The 17,361-nt window shown below is 53.6% G+C and overlaps 1 non-coding gene across 1 annotated transcript; it reads right to left on the bottom strand.

Moving 5' to 3' along the window:
- Positions 1-14,804: 14,804 nt before the first annotated feature.
- On the bottom strand, positions 14,805-14,877 carry TRNAF-GAA. The gene has a single exon. It is a non-coding gene; the product is annotated as a tRNA-Phe (tRNA).
- Between the last annotated feature and the right edge of the window lie 2,484 nt (positions 14,878-17,361).

Genomic DNA, 17,361 nt, shown 5'->3' with positions numbered 1-17,361 from the left:
CGACCCCAAACTTACGAGAAAGCACCGTAGAGAGGCCAACCTGAGCACAGACACCTGCTCAGCACCCCGGGGTGCAGCCCTGAACGCCGGCATCAGGTACGCTCAGTCTCCTACTGCATAGCCAGGATTACATGCATGAGCCTCCAGGTCCGTCCCAGCGCCAGTTTTAAACTCCGCTGCTCAGTTCTAAGCTTTGGCCACACGGGGGCAGCCTGGAGCTCAGCCAATGCCTCCCGCTGCTGGTTGCATTTCCCACTCCTCGTGGGAGGTTAACACCCCGCAGGCAGATCTCTGAACCGAAGTGAACAGTTCCCCAAATCCAGCGCTTTAGCAGCAGTTTTGCTAGGAAAGCGCTGACGTCACCAAGTAAAGTAAGAGCCAGAGCGCTGTGTCCGGGATCTTCTCTTGGGCCCCTCCCTGTGGTGTCTGACAGGCGCAAGGAGAAACCAGGGAAATGTTTTCATGGAGTTTAAGGGCAAAAGGGGCCATTAGCTCAGCTAGTCTGACCCCCATATGACACAGGACAATGCACATATTGATCCCAAAGACCTTAGATAGATCAAAGCCTTTCAGCCCTCAGGAAGGAGGCTAAACTGGGTACCAGAGGCAGCGAACAAGGGTCCCCCAAGGCAATGGCAGGGAACTGATGAGGTGAAATATGCCCAGATGATCCCAGCAGGCAACCCACCCCCATGCTACAGAGATGGGAGTCCCTGTTCCTCCTGCCCTTAAGAATCTCTGCTGGTAAGTGGGTAGCCCAAGTTTCCCAGATAAGAATCCTCCATGTGATTTCCCTCCCTTTACCTTCAAATAAGAAGTGTGTGTGGAGGGAGTGAGAGGAAGGTTGTTTGGCAGAAATGTAAAGGGGGGACTGTGTCTCCCTGTCTGGCCCAGGCTCCTGGGAGGAAGTGATCTCAGTGTGTATGGCTGTCTCCATTCCTCCTATCCATAAGAATGCATGGTGTGTGGGTGCACCCTAGACCATTAAGGATCTCTGGTGGGTGGGTGTCTCTCTCCCCCTAGTCAGGATCTCTGGTGCGTGGCAGTATAAAAAGAGACTTTGACTCACCCAGGCTGGGCTGCCATCATAGAACAGACCAGGTCCTTCTGTGGGGTATTTAGATTCCTTCAAGGATGTGATCTCAGTGTGTGTCGGTGTCCCTATCTCTTCAACCCTTAACAATCCCTGGTGCGTGGGTGCGCTGGGCCCCATTACAATCCCTGGTGTTTGGGTGCCTCTGCCTTACCCATGAGGAACCCCGGTGGCTGTGGGTGTTCTCCACGCTACTGGGGGTGCCTGGTGCCCCTGTCCCTCCTGGTTAATAGTGGAGTGTGTGGGTGTCCCCCAGCCCGTTAAGGATCCCTGTTGTGTGGATGCCCCCGTTCTTCTCATTAAGAATGGTGCAATGGAGCATATGGGTATGTCCCCCACCCCATGAACTAGCTCCTGTGTGTGCTTCCCCTGCCCCCCTCAGGCTCTGTGGTGTGTGGGTGTCACTGTTCCCCTTGTCAAGATCTGTATGGCAGGGAGGCATTCCTCCCCCAAGTCAGGATCCCCATCGTGTGGGTGCTCCCATCCCCCTCTCCAGGCTCTGCGTGTATAAAAAGAGACTGTGTCTTGCCCAGGCTACACTGCAGTGGCTATTCACAGGCACAATCCCACTACTGATCAGCACGGGAGTTTTGACCGGCTCCATTTCTGACCTGGGCCGGTTCACCCCTCCTTAGGCGACCTGGGGACCCCAAGCTCCCCAGGGATCACCATATTGATGCCAAACTTAGTGCAGACACCCGATCGGCACAGCCCACTGCAGCCCACAACTCCTGAGCTCAAGCGATCTGCCGGCCTCAACCTCCCTGGGAGCTGGGATCACAGGCACCAGCCCCAGTGCCCAGCTGGTTCCACACTCTCCCACTTCCAACTTCAGCCTCCAGTACAGGATTCCAGCTATGTTGGTGTCTGTGTTTCCCCTTTTCAAGATCCCTGTTGCATGGGTGCATCCCTCCCCCACAATTCAGGATCCTCATCGAGTGAGCGGGGCTGGGGCTGGGGCAGGAGAGGGGCAAGGGTGTTTGGTTTGTGTGATTACTGTTATTTCTACATTGTCTTTCAGGTAGATCCTGGACTGTGCTTAAATTGAAAAAGTGATCTTCAAAACATTGCAGACCACTGATGTAGCTATTACTGTTCTCCAGAGTGTAGGGAACTTGGCATTTAGCCATGAAAGCAACAGGGTGTTTTGCCCATTAGGTCTCTAATGTCTTCTCTGCTCTGCAGCGTTTTAAGACTGGTTACAGGCACTAGCTGTGAAACATTAGTCTCACAAGGTCTTTTAACATAAAGTGTGTTGTCAGGTAATGACACAGCATAACCATAACGGTATCTAGCACATAGTGAGTTCCCAACATATTTAAGGGTTTTCCCAAAAGCTCATGCACATTGTACATTTTTATAGTTTTTGGTATCAGAAACAAAAGTCACAAAAGTTAACAGCAATAATATTATCATCAAATCTATCACGTGTATATTAACAAGTATTTTTGTCATGTCACATCTTTGGCTCAATATCATTGAGGTTTTGGCATTTAACGGTTAACCTGTGGCTTCCATTAGCAAGATAAAGTTTTTCCCTTCCTCCCTGTCCTAGAGGGTCAAAATCTGAGCTCTTTTGTGTAACAATCCATTGGCTGGTTAGGTGCTTTATACACAGAAACTTCTCAGTGTAGACAAGGCCCTCAATAGAACCTTCATATGAAAGTCCAGCAGGTGTGGATGGTTATCTTCCACGGTCCATTGTGAGTTAAGTATTCCTGAATGGGCCATTTAACTTCAACGGTCCCTTCAAGATGTGCAGGCTAAATACCTTCTGGGTGTTACCACAGGAGCAAACATTTGAAATACAGGTACAGAGTTAATATTCATAACTTCAGATACAAACGTGATACACGCATACAAGTAGCATAATCATATTCCGCACATCATCAAATTTATGGTGATCGGGGGAGGTCTTGGACTATTGGAAAAAGGCAAATATAGTGGCCATATTTAAAAAAGAGAAGAAAGACAACCCGGGGAACTACAGACCAGTTAGCCTCACTTCAGTCCCTGGCAAAATCATGGAGCAGGTCCTCAAGCAATCCATTTTGAAGCCCTTGGAGGTGAGGAAGATGATCAGGAACAGTCAACATGGATTCATCAAGGATAAGTCATGCCTGACCAACCTGACTGCCTTCTATGAGGAGATAACTGGATTTGTGGATATGGGGAAAGCAGTGGATGTGATATATCTTCACTTTAGCAAAGCTTTTGATGTGGTCTCCCACAGTATTCTTCCCAGCAAGTTTTAAAAAGTATGGATTGGATGAATGGACTATAAGGTAGATAGAAAGCTGGCTAGATTGTCAGACTCAATGGGTAGTGATCAATGACTTGATGTCTAGTTGGCAGCTGGTATCAAGCAGAGTGCCCCAGGGGTCTGTCCTGGGGCCAGTTTTGTTCAACATCTTTATCAGTGATCTGGATGATGGGATTAATTGCACCCTCAGCAAGTTCGCAGATGACACTGATGTGGTAGATATGCTGGAGGGAAGGGATAGAGTCCAGAGTGACCTAGACAAATTGGAGGATTGGGCCAAAAGAAATCTGATGAGGTTCAACAAGGACAATTGCAAAGTCCTGCATTTAGGACGGAAGAATCCCATGCACTGCTATAGGCTAGAGACCTGCTGGCTAAGCGGCAGTTGTGCAAAAGAGGACCTGGGGGATTACAGTGGATGAGAAGCTGGATATGAGTCAGCAGTGTGCCCTTGTTGCCAAGAAGGCCAACGGCAAATTGGGCTGTATTAGTAGGAGCATCGTCAGCAGATTGAGAGAAGTGATGATTCCCCTCTATTCGGCACTGGTGAGGCCACATCTGGAGTATTGCATCCAGTTTTGGTCCCTCGGCTACAGAAGGGATGTGGACAAATTGGAGAGAGTCCTGCAGAGGGCAACGAAAATTATCAGGGGGCTGGGGCAAATGACTTACGAGAGGAGGCTGAGGGAACTGGGCTTATTTAGTCTGCAGAAGAGAAGACTGAGGATGGATTTGACAGCAGCCTTCAACTACCTGAAGGGGGTTCCAAAGAGGATGGATTGAGACTGTTCTCAATGGTACCTGATGACAGAACAAGGAGTAATGGTCTCAAGTTGCAGTGGGAGAGGTCTGGGTTGGATATTAGGAAACACTATTTCACAAGGAGAGTGGTGAAGCACTGGAATGGGTTACCTAGGGATGTGGTGGAATCTCCATCCTTAGAGATTTTTAAGACTCAACTTGACAAAGCCCTGGCTGGAATGATTTAGTTGGTGCTGGTCCTGCTTTGAGCAGGGGGTTGGACTAGATGATCTCCTGAGGTCCCTTCCAGCCCTGATATTCTACGATTCTATGATAACCTTTCCAATAGACATCTTACATGCCACACTTTGGACAATATTTGTTGTGATTATATAACAGTGGTAGCAACAATGATCTACATAGTCATATTTTATCAGATAATATCACAGGCACCCACACAGCCAGGATCCTGTATGGGGGGGGGAGATAGAGGCACCCGCACACCCAGGGTGCTCTACAGAGGCACAGGCAATAAGGACTCTGTATGGACGGATATGGACACCCAGACACCTGGGCTCCTGAACAGGAGGAAGAGGGCACCGAAACATCCAGGATCTTATCTGGGAGGATAGCGAAGCCCACACATCTGAGATCCTCTACAGGGGCAGGAACATTAGCCCAGTTCCAGGCTGCCCCCATCTGGCCACATTATTCACAAGCAGAGGTTAAAACTGGAGCTGGTAGTAGGTAAAGTCAGCTGGGCATTGTGGCTGGTGCCTGTCATCCCAGCTCCCAGAGAGGCTGAGGCCAGCAGATCGCTTGAGCTCAGGATTTCTGGGCTGCAGTGGGCTGTGCTGATCGGGTGTCCACACTAAGTTTGGCATCAATACGGTGATCCCTGGGAAGCTTGGGGTCCCCAGGTCACCTAAGGAGGGGTGAACCAGTCCAGGTCAGAAATGGAGCAGGTCAAAACTCCCATGCTGATCAGTAGTGGGATCGTGCCTGTGAATAGCCTCTGCAGTGTAGCCTGGGCAAGATGGTGAGACACGGTCTCTTTTTATACACCTCCCCTCCCCCACAGAGACTGTATAGGGGGATGGCAGCACCCATTGTGGGGATCCTGAACTGGTGGGAGGGAGGCACCATGTACCAGGGATCCCGAAACATGGAACAGGGACACCCACATGCCAGGTATCTTGCAGCAAGAGCTGCAGTGTTGATTTACAAACTGCAAGTGATGGGGAATTTACCACCTCCCTTGCAGAGCTTGTTCCACTAGATAATCAGCCTCATGGTTCAAAAATGGTCATTTCCAGTTGGGATTTTGTGACATCGACTGCAGGCCAATGGGGTCTTGTTCAATCTTCCTCTGATGAATTAAAGACCCTTTAAAATCACATATTCCCCCCTCTGGGAATTTGTAAAACGTATTTAAAACAGTGATTAAATCGCCTCTTAACTGCCAGTCAATGAAATCAATGGAGCTTCTTCAGTCTCTCACTGTAAACAGAACAACAATCAGGGCCAGCTCTAGCAATTTCGCCGCCCCAAGCACGGTGGCACTCCACGGGGGGGCGCTCTGCCGCTCGCCGGTCCCACGGCTCTGGTGGACCTCCGGCAGGCATGCCTGCTGATGCTCCACCAGAGCCGCGGGGCCAGCGGACCCTCCGCAGGGACACCTGCGGGAGATCTACTGGAGCCGCCTGCCGCCCTCCTGGCAACTGACAGAGCGCCCCTCGCGGCATGCCACCCCAAGCACATGCTTGGCGCGCTGTGGCCTGGAGCCAGCCCTGAAAACAATGCACATTTTCCTTGTTTTTAAAGGCAAAAATCCTGATCTTTCCAAGGCAGCTTCTACTTAAATGTTTAGTTTGGGGAAGGATTTGGCTGCACTCAGAGAACTGTCCGTGGGTTATAATCTGCAATCTGAAGGGTCGAATGCAAACAGCGTTTAGTTTACAGACCCTTAGTGCTGCTTCCGTCTGTCCGGAGAGGGGAGCTCACAAGCAGAGTTGAAAGCTGGAGCTGGGACGGACCTGGCTGGACACGCGGGGCACAAAGGCTCTTGCGTACAATCCTTGCTGTGCAGTAGGAGGCTGAGGCGATCTGATGGAATTCAAGGCTGCACCCTGCCATGCTGAGCAGTGTCTGTGCTAAGGTTGGAGTCAATAAGGTGATTCTGGGAAGTTCGGGGTCCCCAGGTTCCCAAAGGAGGGGTGAAGTAGGTCACCCCTGGAGCAGGTTAAAGCTGCAGGTTGACAGTGGGATTGCTGCCCCTGTGAACAGCTGCTGTAGCACCGCCAGGGCAGGAGAGTAAGATCCAGTTATACCCCCCCACCCCCACCTGTATCGGGGGATGGGAGCACTCACACCCTGGGGACCCTGAGTTGGGGTGGAGGGAGGCCCCCGTGCACCAGGGATGCTGTAAGGGCAAATAGGGGTGCCCACCCACACACCCGAAATCTTCTATGGAGAGAGAGTGGCACCCACAGACCCAGGATCTTGTAGGGGGGGACAAGGGCATCCACACTGCGGGATCCTCTGCAGAGGACGGACACCCACACATCCAGGATTCTGTGTGGGGAGCAGAGGCATCTGGACATCTGGGTTCCTGGACGGCGGGTGGGGGCACCGAAACATCCGGGATCTTATCTAGGAGGACAGCGGTGCCTGCAGCCCGACATGAGACAGGGGCAGGGGAAGCAGGAGCATTACCCAGTTCCAGGCTGTCCCCGTCTGGCCAAGGCGCAGAGCTCACAAGCACAGTTTAAAGCTTGAGCTGCCAGACAGCAAAGCCAGCCGAGCACCGTGGCTGGTGCCTGTGATCCCAGCTCCTGGGGAGGTTGAGGCTGGCAGATCACTTGAGCTCGGGAGCTCTGGGTTGCAGTCAGGGCCGGCTCTAGCCATTTCGCCGCCCCAAGCATGGCGGCATGCCATGGGGGGCGCTCTGCGGGACCAGCAGACCCTCCGCAGGCACATCTGCAGGAGGGCCACCGGAGCCACCTGCTGCCCTCCCGGGGACCAGCAGAGTGCTCCCAGCAGCATGGCGCCCCAAGCATGCGCTTGGTGCGCTGGGGCCTGGAGCCAGCCCTGTGTGTGGGGCAGTTTAGTGCCAGGTCTGTCTCTGTCCGGTGACTTTATACATTTGTCTGCACCGCGGGGATGTTCCCAGTGCCCCTTGTTTGCTGGGGCTTTAAATCCCCCCCCCCCAGGTGTGAGCTAGTTTCTGTGTGTGTCTGATGAACCTTGTAACTGGCTACTTGTCAGCTCCCCTAACTCCCGCTGTCCCCAGCCATACAGCCCCTTCCTCGGGTGAGCTCAGCTTTAAACACCCACTGCAGTAACAGTGTCACCCACAGTCAAACCTGCCACTGAACTGAATTAATCCTCCTCATTCCCTGAGCCCCCGCTTGCTCCGCTCCTTCCTCCAAAGCCCTGCCCCTGCCCCACTTCCCCTGAGGTCCTGCCCACACACTGCCCCTACCCTCAAGGTCCCCCCCTCACATTGCCTGTTACCCCTAATCCCCGCCCCTTTCTCTAAAGTCCTGCCCCTACCCCGCCTCTTCTTCCAAGGCACCACCCTCGCATTGCCCCTTTTCCCCAATACCCCACGCTCAGTCTGCCCCTTCCCCCGAATCCCCACTCCTGCATTGACCCTCCCCTGCCCTCACATTGCCCTTTCCCCTAAGTTCCTGCCCCTGCACCAACCAATGACCCAGGAGCAGGCCAGACCCGGGAGGGGGGAGGCAGAAACATGCTTTGCTCTGCCACAGACTTCCCAAGTGTCCTTGGGCACATCACTCAGCCTCTCTGGGCCTCAGTTCTCCAGTGCGGGAAATGGGGCTGGTGGTGCTTCCCGCCCTCACATGAGCCTGGGAGGAGAACTACCCTGCAAATTAGGAAGATGCTCAGATCCTGGAGTAATGGGGGAGGGGTGCAGGGGGAGCATATTAGCACCATCATTTGGTATATGGAGTCTGTTTGGAAACAAAATATTTCTCTGAAGTCATTCCAAACCCTGTATTCAGCCATAACACAGGGGGGAGGGATAGCTTAGTGGTTTGAGCATTGGCCTCCTAAACCCAGGGTTGTGAGCTCAATCCTTGAGGGGGCCATTTAGGGAACTGGGGTAAAAATTTGGGGATTGGTCCTGCTTTGAGCAGGGGGTTGGACTAGATGATATCCTAAGGTCCTTTCCAACTCTGATTTTCTATGATAACCTTGGGAAATATGTAATGGAGCAGTGTGCTTTTTCCCTATGTAGCCAACACTGACCTGGCACCACCCCCAGCTCTGCCTCTTTCCTGGCACTGCAACACCATCTCACCTCCTGACCCTGGCTGGGAACCCCCAGCCCCTTGTAGCAGGGGGCTGCGTAGGGGGGTTTTCTTGCAAACATGAAGTGGATGTCTGGTGGGTGCTGTCACCTCCACCAGAGACCCCCAAGAAACTCACTAGCTTCCTCCACATGTGGGAAGCAGCTCCTACTTTTTGACTTGTGGGGGGGGGGAGATTCCTTGATGTCAGAGCCTGTGGGAGGAGGGGTTCTAATCACAAGTCTGGAGTGGCTGGGCAACTCCCTCCCCCAGTCAGGTTCTGCTAGGCGGCTGGGCTGGGATCTCTAGGGAGGCAGAGACAGGAAAAAACAGTTGCCACTATGGAACCCAGGAGTCCTGGCTCCCCGTCCCCCTGCTCTCACCTCTAGACCCCCCTCTGCTCCCAGAGCCAGGGATAGAACCCAACCTCCACCCTGCTCTGATCATTAGACCCCCTTCTCTTTTAGGCTCACTGCCTCATCTATCCACCCAGCCCACCTGTCCATCCCTTTGCTGCAGGTTTCTGGGGTGTCACCCCTGCTCTGCACTCCCCCAGTGCAGCCGAAGACCTTTCCTCCCCCCAACCACATTTCCTCTCCCCCCTTGTGCTGGATCATCTGCTTGGCCCCCCACAGCCTCTTGGGGTGTGCTGTGCGGCGTGACTGGGGATTGTGCAATGGCCTAGCACCAGACAATGCAGAATGTAAACCACAGGCCCTGCCCTGCACCACCCCACCAGAGCTGCTTTCCAGGTGCATCGGAGCCCAGCGCCCTGCACCTGTGCCCTCCTGCCCCACAAGGGGCGAGCTGCAGTCCCCACCACGTTCTGCAGAGGGGAGAAGGGTCAAGCCAACCAGCCCATTTAGGATGGGGGAATCAACACCCTTTTTTCTGCACAGCCACTAACCATCAGCAGAATTCCTCCTCTTCCTCCCTCCTGTGCCTCAGTGTGACTAAATCTCTGCAGCTAGACAGCCGGTCCATCCGCTGCACCTCAATCCCCCATGCCTAAGCCTCCCTGCCAAAGTCCTGCATCTGGCCCCATAGAATTGTCTCACATGTCACTGGGAACTCGACTTCTTGTGCCCAGAGAGTCTCAGCCCCCCTCAGTAGATGACCTGAGTCTGAGAAACACAGTGTTCGTCTTCTCCAAAGAAGTACTTGGAGAGATTTTTCTTACATGGCCTCATGGATAAGGCATCTGACTTTGGATCAGGTGATGGAGGGTTTGAATCCCTTCATGGTTGGTCTTGTGCAGTTTTACCATTGTGCTGAAAGTCCTGCTCCCTTCAGGGCTGGACCCTCTTCTTGGCCACTCTGGCCAATGCTCTGGCTTCAGCTAGAGCCCCAGGGAGGAGTTGAGGGTTGGGGGGGTCACAAAGGCCAGGGCATGAGCCCCAAGTGCTCCCAGTCTAGCCTTTGCCATTCCTGACTTGCCAAAGAAAATGGGCGGTTGCCCAGGCTAGAGTGTGGAGCATTTTCCCTCTGTCCCTGTGCTTGAGGGGGTTTGCTACATAGCGCCTTGGGAGCCTGGGTGTTTCTCTGCTTCTCGCCAGCTGGGGAAAAGCCTCATGGGGTAAAGTCTGCCCCACTGCCAAAGTGAGCACCTTGAGTGGGAACAGTTAGAAGCCCCACCAGGGGGGCTGATCCTGCTTTCCTACCACCCTCTGATGTTGGCCACAGAGCATCAGCAGCCGCCCTGCATGCTGATCTGCGGGTGGCCTTCAGTGAGTGTTTGGCATGGCAGGGAGCAGGCTGGCTAGGGGTCTTTGTCGCTGTCTGCTGGCCACGCATAGGCATGGTCCTTCCCTCCTCTGAACAGCCCGAGTTAGTCTGCGCTTGAAAAGAAAGACACAGGAGACTCAAGACAAGAGGGTGAGAAAGATTGAGAAAGGACCTATGAAGACAGCACACACTACAGGGACACTGCCTGATTAAGGGATGTGGAGGCACCAAATTGCCCATTTTTCCTGGTGCCCTACGCAGCTGCCTACTGCTCCAGCAGCCAGCCCAATCTCCTGTCTGGCTGAGCTGGCCAGGAAATGTGCCCCTGCTCCGCCTCTTCCTCAAAGCCCTGACCCCTGCTCCACCCCACTCCTTCCCCTGAGCTACATCCTGATGGACTGCAGGAGGATCTAGGCGCACCCTGCACGCACCGGGCAGTGAGAAGTGGAATGACCTGGACCCAGCCTGCTCTGCTCCACCAGCTCCCAGCTGCACTGCTGGTGAGTGTTGAGGGGCATTTCCCACCCATCCCACAAGTTTCAAGGCTGGGAGCAGAGTGCAGGGATCAGATCACTCCACTTCCCGCCACGCTGTGAGTGTGGGGTCAGGCCTGCCCTGCAATTACCAGGTGGCAGGAAGTGGAGTGACCTGAGGCTGGTGGGGCAGAAAGGATTGTAGATTCTGACCTGCACTCTGGAGAGGAGAGAATAAGTGAAGGGGGCATTTTTGACTCTTCTCCTCCTCCTCAGGGTCCCCAGGGCTAGAATTCTACATTCCACAGGGCCAAATGAGGGGGTGAGACCACTAGGTTAATGGAAACCAGGGCTCTAGGTGAGGTTTGAAGTCACAACCTCAGCATAGCTCCTCTCAGCACTGTCCTATAAGTACTGTGCGCTAACCAATTGCACCACTGGAGCACCTATTAATTGCTGTTCTCCCAGACCCCTAGGTTGATAAAGGCAAGGAGTGACCCCAAACCATTCTCAGTGGAGTTGAACGCGAGTAGCAACAAGTGTTGGTACTTGGTGGGGTGGATTCTTCTTAAGGATTCCAGGCACCATTTGACCCTTTTGTTCTTCTCTGTGTAATAACACAGCTGATTAAGACTCAATGTAGACTCTTGCTGCAGACCAACAGATCTGCAATCACTGATAACCAGGTCTAAGCATTAGTCCTGCTTTGGGACAGTGTCTCCCATACAAGAAACTGCCCAGTCTGCACTAGCAGTGAGGCCCCCTCACTAACAGCTGAAATCAGGGAGAGCAGTGTGAAGTGCAGGGCCCCAGGGGTGCTTGAACAGGGGGGAACAACACCCCAGGACTTTTAAAAATGGGAGGGCTCTGCCTTACCACTTTGTGATGACTGTAAGGGCAAGTGAGGGTGGGGAGGGGGCAGAGAGCAGTAAGCGGGAGGCGGGGTCTTGGGGGAGGAGGCAGAGTAGGAGTGGGGCCTTGGGGAGAAAGGGTGGTGCAGGGGCGTGGCCTGGAGTGGAAGGGATGGGGCTACTGTTTGGGCTCTGGTAGCCACTGCTTTTAGGGAGCCTGCTCAGCTCCTGGTGGGACCACAAGATGTCCCAGAGGAGAGAGGGTGGCCAGCAGAGCGGTGACAGGATGGAACGGCAAGTGACCAGCAATGTGGCCAGACAGCAGAGGGAGAAAGGGGCTTTCCCCCTGGGAGGTGAGAGGTGAACTCTGGGTTTTCATTGACCCAGGACAGCAGCTGTTAGTGAGGTGCAGTGAAGGGAGGGGCACATCCAAAGAGCTTTTGGTGTCTGGATTTAAGAGCCCGAGGCAGAAGGCCACTGCACAGCACGCTATGGGTGGGTGTTTTGCTCATAGTGTTGTGTTATGAATCCTGATTGTGGTGTTTTCCCAAGTTAATACAAGTGATTTTCCTCCTTTTTATTAAAGTTTTTTTTCTACACTCAGTGCGTGTGAGTGCCGAAAGTATCACATCTTAGAGGCACCCAGTGGCCAGGGTTAGTTTCTCCAGGTTACTGGGTGCGGGCGTAAGCAGATTGTGTGTTGTATTGTTGAAGAGGAGCCCCAAGCACCCAAACAGGGAATTTTAACTTCAACCTTCAGAGTAAGAGCCAGAGGTGCTGCCAGCTGAGCTAGCCAGGCCGCCTAAACGTATTAACCCCTTTCACTGCAAGAGCAAACACCGGGTACTTCTGTGCTTCTCAGCAGCTGGGAAAAAGCCTCTTGGGGAAATATCTCCTGCCCCACCACCAAAAGGAGCCCCTTGAGTGGGAACGGTCAGAGGCTCCACCAGGGGGCTGGCCCTGCTTTCCAACCACCTTGGGATGCTGGCCACAGAACGAATGCTGGTCTGTGGGTGGCCTTCAGTGGGGGTTTGGCATGGCAGGAAGCAGGCTGTCCGGGTGTCTTTGTGGCTGTCTGCTGGCCATGCAAAGACATGGTTCTCCCCTCCTCTTGCCCTGCCCTTGGTTGCTCTGTGGCTTTTAAGCCTTCCCTTGGAGCTGTCAGCACCAGCTGCCTCTGCTCTAGGTGCCCAGAGCAGGAAAGGTGTGTTGGGCTCCAGCCTGGGACTCTTCCTCCCTCCTGCCTAGCCCTGACTATGAAGCCTGGCCCTGGCCCTCCTTCCTTTAAATGCCATGTGGGCAAGAGAAAGAGTGTGGCAGCTGCAGGGACCAAAGTTGTGGACATCAGGTGAAGCAGCGAGAAACAACCATATGATCAACCAACAGGAATCTCTAGCCAGACTGTTAAGTTCTACAGCCCCAACCTATAGCAGCCAGCCCATTGAACCAGCCGGACCAAAGACCTATCTCCAGTGGGCATCAGTCACCAAGCAGGAGGGAAAAAGCCTTGCTTTTAGTTCACCTTGAGCAGGGCTAGTCAAGCACATTTTGCTCCAGGGCTTTGTAGCAAAGCAACGTACCTCTAGGAAGTCTCACTGAGATTTGAACTCAGACTCCAGGATTCAAAGTCCTGAGTCCTGCCTATTACACCATGGGACCTGCTACAATTTCATTTTCTAGACCCCCTGTGACTCTCAGCTGGCTGGTTTGCACTCTGAACTTATTGCTTCCCACTAGTGGCTTCCTCTCACAGGACTCTTTCTCCTCCTCCAGCGACTGTGGTCCTGAACTATCAGATCCGCAGGTCCTGCCCTGAGTCCCCGCAACCCCCTGCTTTGTCTCTATTCCCTGCGGGCTGCAAAAATGTCAGGGGAGGCCGCCCCTCCCTTCACTCGGTGCTCCCACTCAAATCGGCCAGCTGCAGCCTCATCTCCTGGAACTCGGCCAGCTGTCATTTGATCCAGTCGTACAGTCACATGCTGATTGGCTCCCCAGCCTGGATGGCCTTGTGGAAATCCCACAGGTGATGCTGCAGGACTTGGCACCATTGGTTTCTTTAATGTTGCGCTGTTTTCCCGACCACCAGAACAAAGCCGCCAGCTCTTCCCTCACCGACTCCCACCAATACCCCTGGTTGCCATAGAACCCTCTGGTGCTTTCCCGTTCTGCCAACACTGCCAGGCCTCGCCATCCTGCTCCTTTATCTTGCAAGCTCTGGATGTTCAGCTTCCAATATCCTCTGCTGTTGGTCAGGGAATTGCCCACATTGAGCACACGGTGAGAGCTGCATGATCCGAACAGTCCATTGGCACCACCCTGCACTGGGCTGTCAATGTGCTCTCCTTCACATAAATCCGGTCAATGCGACTCCTGGCCTGTCCCTGCAGAAATGTGTATCCCCTCTGTGGCTGATGTTAGCTTGGGTCAGAGAAATAGGAGGCTACCACCTGCCTGCCACTGGTTCCACTACAGAGAAACACGTCCTCTAAGCCAACCTCGCTACAGACCTGCACCAGGTAATGCTCATCATAGAAGACTTTCCTCTGACGGTCAGGGAAACAGGACCAGCAGTCCTCAGGTCAGCTGCAACAATGGAAATCCCGCCTCAACACCAAACACTGTCTAGAGGAAGGAAGCCAGTTCCCTTCATAGAACTTTCCTTTCACGCCTTAACTGGGGACCATACACACTAATATAGCTGTAACCGGTGCCACAGAGCACAAAGCCCACCAGTAATGCCCTCCCTGGTTGGAGTTCCAGCCCCTTCTGTACTCACATCATGAATGTGAAGAACAAGACTCCAACCCCATCATTCTTCCCTGGCCTGGAGGACCAGAGAGATGTGCCCTTCCACCAATCACCCTCTGCCCATCAGGCTACCCTAGACTTGTTAATGTGCATTTCCTGAACACCCACCATATTCAAGTCCAGCTGCTCCAAGGGACTGAACATCAAGCCTCTCCTCCTGGGCCCCCAAATCCCTTCCAGCTTCCACACAGCCATTTTCATAGTTGCCCCTTCCAGGGTACTGCCCTCCCTCAGCTGCACAGAGGAGTTTTCATCCTCTATACCAGTCTGTCACTGCCCAGCAACCCCTCTGACACCATTCCTGAGGGCCACCCTGTCTCACCCTCTTCCTGCCATATTGGGACCACTAATAACTCATGTAGGAGAGACAGCTCCCATCCTTCATTGTTAAAGGTCAGGCCAGCCAACTAGGGGCAGAAGCCCACAGTAACTTTTTCTACCACAGAGCCCAAGCTCAGGGACTCACCTTGGGTGCAGACATGGCTGTGCTCCCAGAAAACAAACCACCACAATACAAAGAGGGATGACAGGGCCTGCCAAAGCCTGGGATTGAACGAGGGACCTTTAGATCTTCAGTCTAACACTCTCCCAACTGAGCTACTTGGAAGTACTTTGGCCTACTGCTTCTCTGCCTGTGATGTTTTTGCAGCAATTGCACACAAAAGGGACATCATTGTGAGCGGTCCATGAAGAGAAGATTCACTTTTGCATGTCTTGCTCAGCTTGACTTGCTGCCTCACCTTGTTCCTGCCTTAGTGCCTGGGTTGACCTGGTGGCTGAAGGCGACTGGAGGCCAGTAGCACAGGGAGGAGGTTGAGCTGGACCCTGAGCTAGACTAGACCCTGGCAGCGAGAGTCTGGCCACCATTTGCCGCCCCACCCTGTTGTCCTGGCTTCCTCCACTGGACGTCATTTTGGGAGGGAAGTGGGGCTTCTGCCTCCCCTCCCCGATTTTCACACCGAAGAGGCGTGCGAACAGGAAAACGAAAGGCTGCGCCACATTCCCACCAGAGGAACCCGGCACCCTTAGTTGTGATGAGTGAGAAATGTCTGTTGGCTGACAGGGCCTGTCCCGGAGGAGCTGGAACAGCAGCTGCTGCCTCCCCCTTGGCTCCAGGCTGTGGGAAATGCTCATTGCCTGGCTGCAAGGATGGATGCTGCTCCGTGCTCTGGAGAGCGTCTGTATTGCTCTGTCAACCCCCTGTCTTCACTGAGCCAGGCTGGTAGGTGCCCCCTCTGACTTGGCAGTTGAGAGTCTGTGCAGACGTCAACCCCTCTGCCAGCCCCGCAGGCAGCAGCAGCGCCAGCCCCCCCAGCACCACAAGGGCACTCAATGCACTTCCTGTGGGGAAATGGCTCCTTGGCATCCAGCTGCTAGAGTGACAGCCAGGAGAGAGCAGTGTCTGGCTCACTTTTGGGGAGAGAAGAGACCTGATGAGTGTGGATCTCCCTCAGTCTCCCCCGCAATGCTGGTCAGTTTTATTGTCACTGTGATAGTAAGTACTTCCCTTCAGGGCCGGCCCTAGAGGGGTCCGGGATCCAGGACAAATCCCCCCCTTTCCTCCCCAGGTCCTTCCCCCACTGCACCCCCAAGCCCCCACCCCGTCCCGTCTCTTCCCACCTTGCACGTTCCTGCCCCATTCCTCTCCCCATCGCCCCTCCAGCACCCCACTGAACAGCTGAGCACCTTTTTTTTCTGTTGGTGTTGCAGCCCTGGAGCACCCATGGAGTCGTTGACTTGGCTCCTTTCACACTCTAGAGAGAGGAGCAGAACCAGGGCTATGACTGATCTATGGGGCACCAGGTGAGTGGCAGAGGCTTCAGGCGCTGAGAGTTTGCCTGACACCTCAGGGACACAGTATGAGGTGGTGCCCCCGGGATCTCTATGAAAGGAGCAGACCAGGATTTACTTGGGGTGGGGAGAGAATTGACAGTATCTCAGGGGGTTGTACAGAGGTATTACCCGGGTGAGAGACTGGCTAAAACACAGGCTTTGTTGTGAGCAGGATTCAAACCTGCACAGAAGAACTCTATTGGATTTCAACTCCAATGCCTTAACCACTCAGCCATGACCACAATACTGCCCCAATGCCAGAGAAACTGGTAAAGAATCACAATGCCCAGGCATGAAGCCATCTGAACTACAGAATTCTCACAGCAAACCTGGCTCCCAAAGCACAGGGGGGATTTGGGGTTCATTCTCTTTGCTTAGCCATGTGCAGTTGCACAGAGAGCGCTTTTAGAAGTCTCCCCTCCCACAGAGCTGGAATGGGAAATGTTTCTGAACTTGAAGCCTGATGTGAATGAGGATGTCTGGACCACAGGGCCTGGGACTGATCTTTGCTATAGAAACCAGTGATACACGGAACCAGACTAAGGAAACTGTTTCCTGGAGTCAATAGGTGGAATAGCAGCAGTATTGTGCAGCAAAATGTCTCACAAGAGGAGTCAGCGCATTGGTGGTTCAGTTGCAGAAGTCACAGCTACAGCGAGGGAGGTCTAGCTTTGGTCTCTGGCCAACAGAGGGATGAGTTTTATTATCTCCAAATTTCAGTAGAAAAATTCAGACCCAAACTGTGTGTGGGGGGGTTTCTTTAGTTTGATTTGTTTTTCTCATTTGAAATGTTCTGGATAATTTTTCTGGAAAAACTATTTGGACAAGGCCAAGGAAGAGTTAGAACAATTACAAATCTCCATGGGAGTGAGGGGGTCTCAGCACCAGGGGAGGGGTGGAGATTTTCATGGAGGGAAGTTGAGGAGATAAATTAGAGGCTTTTGCTCCAGCAGAGGGAGCGGCTTGGCAGTTTCATTTTTAGCAAGTGAATCCTCCCTCCCCCACCCCACACACATTGCTCCCCTGCTACTGCTACCCCAGCTCAAACCCCACTGTCACCCCCAGCATGTGACCTACAGCTTCCTGCTGACAAAGCCCTTATCTATCAGAGACAAAATCCCCACGTCTGCCCCTTCTCCCCGCTGAGCCCTCCGCCCCCAGAGCCCAGGACAACCCCAACCTAGCCATGCCCAGAGTTCGGGCTTAATCTTCAAGGCCGAGCGCAAAACCTTCAGCCGGGCACGTTTCATTCCCTTCC

This window comes from Gopherus evgoodei, chromosome 4 (genome assembly GCF_007399415.2).
Source record: "Gopherus evgoodei ecotype Sinaloan lineage chromosome 4, rGopEvg1_v1.p, whole genome shotgun sequence".
Lineage (NCBI taxonomy): Eukaryota > Metazoa > Chordata > Testudines > Testudinidae > Gopherus > Gopherus evgoodei.
This window is presented reverse-complemented; position numbering and strand designations above follow the sequence as displayed.